Source organism: Vipera berus, assembly GCF_964194415.1.
Source record: "Vipera berus genome assembly, chromosome: 7".
In the NCBI taxonomy this organism is placed as follows: Eukaryota; Metazoa; Chordata; class Lepidosauria; order Squamata; family Viperidae; genus Vipera; species Vipera berus.
The window spans coordinates 7,198,079-7,204,078 of NC_138209.1; the positions used below are offsets into that span (position 1 = coordinate 7,198,079).

The 6,000-nt window shown below is 49.4% G+C and overlaps 1 protein-coding gene across 2 annotated transcripts in view; it reads right to left on the reverse strand.

The window, feature by feature from the left end:
- The window catches only part of SLC4A4 (solute carrier family 4 member 4), a 212,282-nt gene extending 206,863 nt beyond the window's left edge, over positions 1-5,419 (reverse strand). For both annotated transcript variants that reach the window (XM_081332175.1, XM_081332173.1), the window contains exon 1: positions 4,993-5,419. The gene's annotated coding sequence lies outside the window, so the exon portion shown is untranslated. The remainder of the gene's footprint in view (positions 1-4,992) is intronic.
- Between the last annotated feature and the right edge of the window lie 581 nt (positions 5,420-6,000).

Sequence of the window (6,000 nt, forward strand, 5' to 3'; positions counted from 1 at the left end):
GACCCTTCATGTTTATTGCTCTCTTCCGTGACACAAGCCAGATGCTAGCCCCCCCTTTTGTTTCCCCAGTTCAAAAGGCTTCTCTTTTCCTTTGAAATGCCTAATATCGGTTCAATACACATCCGTTCTCTCCTCTTCGGGAGATGGCAGAATCCATGGAATAATGTTTGAAACATACATTTATGAATATGATATAAATGGATTCTGACAGTTACCAAGCACCTGAATTTGGATCATGTGACCATGGAGATGCTGCAACGGTCATAAGTCACTTTTTTCATTGCCCTTGTATCTTCAAACGGTCAGTAAAAAAAATGGTTATTAAGTTAAGTTGATTAACTGTAATCAAAATCTCTAAAAATTCTTTTTCTTGTTTATAATACAAAGCACGTTCTCTTTTCCTCTGCCTTTCTCCCCAATATGTCTTTGTCCTGAACCCTGATTAAAAGGGATAACTGGAGAGCTAGGACCCCCTATAGATTGTAGAGATTTCCCCAAAAATGCTTTATCCTTAGTCATCCATAGTCAACATTTAGCCTGCGTTCACACCTCAAGATGTAAGATGTGAGAAAGAGGTAAAATATGTATCTTTTATTTATTTTATTTATTTATTTATTTAGTGCTGTTTTCCAAAAGATGGCCCAATTCACAGATCATAAGAAGTGGTGGCTCAGTGGGTTAGGACGCTGAGCTTGTCGATCAGAAGGTCGGCAGTTTGGCGGGTCGAATCCCGAGTGCCGCATAGCAGAGTGAGCGCCTGTTACCGGTCCCAGCTTCTGCCAACCTAGCAGTTCGAAAGCACGTAAAAAAATGTAAGTAGAAAAATAGGGACCACGATGGTGGGAAGGTAACAGCGTTCCGTGCGCCTTTGGCATCTAGTCATGCCGGCCACATGACCACGGAGATGTCTTTGAACAAGCGCTGGCTCTTCGGCTTTGAAACGGAGATGAGCACCGGCCCCTAGAGTCGGAAACGACTAGCACGCATGTGCGGGGGAACCTTTACCTTTACCTTAATAAGCCAAAATATGACTAAGTTTAGATTACTGTACATTATGATGTGAACCAGCTGCAACTTACTCAAACAAAAAAAAACCCATGATTAACCAAAACATGATTTAGCATGATACATGAGCCTCTAGTACTCAATAACCCTCTGCTGCATAATTAATTCCTCAAGTCATAGCTGCACACATTTCAGTAATAAAACTCCATCCAATACGCAATTGACACCTTAACAGCTCTTCTACCTCAAGATCAAATCAAAGTTTACAGGGGCAGCAGATTTCTCCTGCTTTCAGCCTGGTGGATCACTTCCACTGATAACTCTTCTACTTTTTTAAAAAAAAATCGTTAAGTGTGCCGTGATTTTCCCACAAAATAAAATAAGCATATCTCACATAGGGGAAAAAAACAATTAAAAAACAAGATAAAAGAAAGTGTGGAGCAAATATTTCTGCCTGCAAGGAAAGGAAGGAAGGAAGGAAGGAAGGAAGGAAGGAAGGAAGGAAGGAAGGAAGGAAGGAAGGAAGGAAGGAAGGAAGGAAGGAAGGAATAGAATAGAATAGAATAGAATAGAATAGAATAGAATAGAATAGAATAGAATAGAATAGAATAGAATAGAATAGAATAGAATAGAAGTACAGCAGAACAGAACAGAACAGAACAGAATAGAATAATAAAGAATAGAATAGAATAGAATAGAGAATAGAGAATAGAGAATAGAGAATAGAATAGAATAGAATAGAATAGAATAGAATAGAATAGAATAGAATAGAATAGAATAGAATAGAATAGAATAGAATTACAGCAGAACAGAACAGAACAGAACAGAATAGAATAAGAAAGAATAGAATAGAATAGAATAGAATAGAGAATAGAGAAAATAGAATAGAATAGAATAGAATAGAATAGAATAGAATAGAATAGAATAGAATAGAATAGAATAGAATAGAATAGAATAGAATAGAATAGAATAGAATAGAAGTACAGCAGAACAGAACAGAACAGAACAGAATAGAATAAGAAAGAATAGAATAGAATAGAATAGAATAGAATAGAATAGAGAATAGAGAATAGAATAGAATAGAATAGAATAGAATAGAATAGAATAGAATAGAATAGAATAGAATAGAATAGAATAGAATAGAATAGAATAGAATAGAAGCTGGAAGGGACCTTGGAGGTCTTCTAGTCCAGCCTCAAGCAGGAGAACCTCTACCATCTCAGACAGGTGACTGTTCAGTCTCTTTTTAAAAACTTCCAGTGATGAAGTGCCCACGATTTCTGGTGGCAAGCTGTTCCACTGGTTGATTGTCCTCACTGTCAGGAAGTTTCTCCTTAATGGAAGGAAGGAAGGAAGGAAGGAAGGAAGGAAGGAAGGAAGGAAGGAAGGAAGGAAGGAAGGAAAGTTTTCATCTCTAGCTTTCTGTTCTGAGTTCTGCCCTGCTCAAATGACAATCTGTGTCCCCTCCAACGTCTTTTTCCAAAGAGCATCACCAAATTTATCAGCTTTTTTGCAGCTTATACCAACCACTGTTCCCGCTGACCACTTGAATGAATCTACTCCAGCTGAGAACACGTTTCAACTCTCTTGCCAAGTCGCAGCCTTACCTACTTTTTCCCACTACGCTCAATTTGATCTTGTGCCCCGTCGATACCCATGCGCTACCCCGTCTCCCAGTCCCAGCTTCCTCTTACCCTAAAAGAGACGGCAAACTCTCCCTGCAGAGACTGTCACCTTTTTCCCACGCCTTTCTCCAAGCATGTTTCAAGAGCTCTTGCGTCACAAGAACCCGCAACCAGAGCCCAGGGCAAGAAGCAAAAGCAGAAAGCAGTGGTTTTTCCAGCCGTTTTCCCCCTTTCAGGCGGAAAGAAATGAAGCCCGGCCACCCCTTTTATTATCCCCTACCTGAAACCCCGGGTGGACAGCTGCCTCCTAGCATGCAAGCAAGGGCTGCATTCCTACAACCAAGTCAACCTTGGCTACTAGCCAATTCGACTTCCAGGCTCTCATCCCGTAACAAAGACTCACACCTTAACCCCAACCACCCCTTTTATTATCCCCTACCTGAAGCCCGGGTGGACAGCTGCCTCCTAGCATGCAAGCAAGGGCTGCATTCCTACAACCAAGTCAACCTTGGCTACTAGCCAATTCGACTTCCAGGCTCTCATCCCCTAACAAAGACTCACACCTTAACCCCAACCACCCCTTTTATTATCCCCTACCTGAAGCCCGGGTGGACAGCTGCCTCCTAGCATGCAAGCAAGGGCTGCATTCCTACAACCAAGTCAACCTTGGCTACTAGCCAATTCGACTTCCAGGCTCTCATCCCGTAACAAAGACTCACACCTTAACCCCAACCACCCCTTTTATTATCCCCTACCTGAAGCCCGGGTGGACAGCTGCCTCCTAGCATGCAAGCAAGGGCTGCATTCCTACAACCAAGTCAACCTTGGCTACTAGCCAATTCGACTTCCAGGCTCTCATCCCCTAACAAAGACTCACACCTTAACCCCAACCACCCCTTTTATTATCCCCTACCTGAAGCCCGGGTGGACAGCTGCCTCCTAGCATGCAAGCAAGGGCTGCATTCCTACAACCAAGTCAACCTTGGCTACTAGCCAATTCGACTTCCAGGCTCTCATCCCGTAACAAAGACTCACACCTTAACCCCAACCACCCAGCACGAAAGCCAACCGAGGTCAACGCCAACCAAGAGGAGAGAGCAAGCTGTGCGGACCTAACCAGGTCTTGACCCGACTTGGCTTGAACGTGTGTCTCGTGTGAACGCGGCCAGCGGGCGCTTTCGGCAGCCGCAGCCCCCCCCCCTCCTTAGCCCACCAGGCTCTCTTTCGTGCCCCAAAGACGCCTTTTATCCCAAAGGCTTCGCTCGCCTCGTCCGGACTACAAACGAGCCCAACCTGGCCAGGTGCGTTGCGGTCGTTATACGGGACGCGTGTGTGTGTGTGTGTGTATGGGGGGGGGATTCCGTTTTGTTTCCCCTCAGGCTTGTTTCCGCCATCAAGCAAGCAAAACGGGCGGACCAACCGAGGGCGACTCGGGCTTCAAACGTCCCGCTCAAGCAACAGGTGCGGCGGAAACCCCCCACCCCACCCCGACCCGACACCTGCCGGTTTCTCCTCTCCGCTTCCGCACCTGGCAGCTGGGGCCGGGAAGCGGCCAAAGTAGCCGGGCGAAGCAGGAGACCTCGTCCGTCCGCCCGCCTGCCCGTAGCAGAGAAAACGGCTTGGGTAATAATAATAATAATAATAATAATAATAATAATAATAATAATAATAATAATAATAATAATAATAATAATAATAATAATAATAATAATAATAATGATGATGATGATGATGATGATGATGATGATGATAATAAACCTTTATTGTCAAAGTACAACATGTGTACATTGAGATTAGCTGAGCCTCCCCCCCCCGTGCTCTCTCCCCCCAACACACAGTGACAACAAACCCTCCATCCCACCACACTATGTGAACCAACCACACCACACACCGGCCTCCCAAGTCAATTCTGCATAAGATTATGTCCCATTTAAAAGCCTAACAGCCCACGGATAAAAGCTATTTTTCAGCCTGTCGGTACGGCTGGCTATACTCCTATATATCTCCTACCGAATGGTAGGAGAGTAAAGAGACACCGTCCAGGGTGTGAGTCGTCCCTGAGAATCTTCCTCACTCTTCCAAGGCAACGAGCCCTAAGAAGCCCTAGCTGCAGAAAAGTGCCCGCTGGCCGCCTTCAGACGACCCGTTGAACCAAGTCGGGTCAGCTCGGTCGGCGCAAGTCGACTAGCCTTAGACCTCGGTCGGGGTCAAGGAGAGAATAAAGCACGAAGCCCCCCCCCCCCGCCCGCCCGCCGTCCGCTCGCCTGCCTGGGCGCGGTTTCCCCGCGCCCGGCCGTGCCCAAGCTCACCCGCCCGCCTCGGCTCGCTTTCCCCGCGCCCGGCCGTGCCCAAGCAAGCTCACCTCCGGGGATCTCCTTTCCGCCGGTCGTCCAGCTTGGCGGCTGCTCGGGCCGGGCGGCAGAGGCGAAGACGGGAGCCCGAGGACGAGCAAGGTCCGCCACGAGGCAGGAGTAGCAAGAGAGCGGCGCGGCTGGGCCGAGCCGGCGGCGCGCTCCGTTTCGCCGCCTCTCGTCTCTCCGCTCACGGGCAACTTTTCGGAAAACCGGGCGGGCTGCGGAGCGAGCCTCCAGCCGCGGCAACGACCTTCCTCCTCTTCCTCCTCAGGCGACCCCCTCGGCCGGCTGCAACGGGGAGCCCGCGAGCCCCGGAGACCCTCCTGGAAGCGGGTGGCCGGGCTTGGCGAGAGGCGAGGCGGACGTGCGAGGCGGGACTGGCCGGCGGCTTTGACAGACGCGCGCCTCGCTGAGATCGTCCGGCTTTTCTCCGACCCTGACCGGGCAAGGGAGGTGGCTGGGTGGGCGTGCGAGTGAGGCTCGGCTCTGCTTGGCGGAGCAGCCCTCTCTTCCTCCTCCTCCTCTTCCTCCTCCTCCTCCTCCCGCTGCCCTGCTTTCTCCTCCGGCGGAGAGTTGCTACCGGCGGCGGCGGCGACGTTGAGAGCGGGCGTCCTCCGGCGGCGAAGCCCGTGAGAGGTTTAAAGCCGCGGCTAGGCGCTCCGGCCCGCCCCTCCGCCGTCCCCTCCTCCCGGATCCCATCCCACCCCGCCAGCCCTCCTGCTAGCGCGGCCCGGAGGCGTTACGGGGCCCCGGGAGGAGGAGGAGGAGGAGGAGCAAGGCCGGGTCGGGCTTCTGGGGCTGCGAGGGCTCGACGGAGGCGGGGGGGGGGACGGGGGATCTCGGTCCGTGGAGGGTTTGGGTTGAACGGTGGCCGATTCTGTCTCGGCTGGGGAATGGTGCTTCTGCGCCTGGAGGGCGAGGAAGGTAGTGTAGTATAGTATAGTATAGTATAGTATAGTATAGTATAGTATAGTATAGTATAGTATAGTATAGTATAGTATAGTGTATAGTGTATA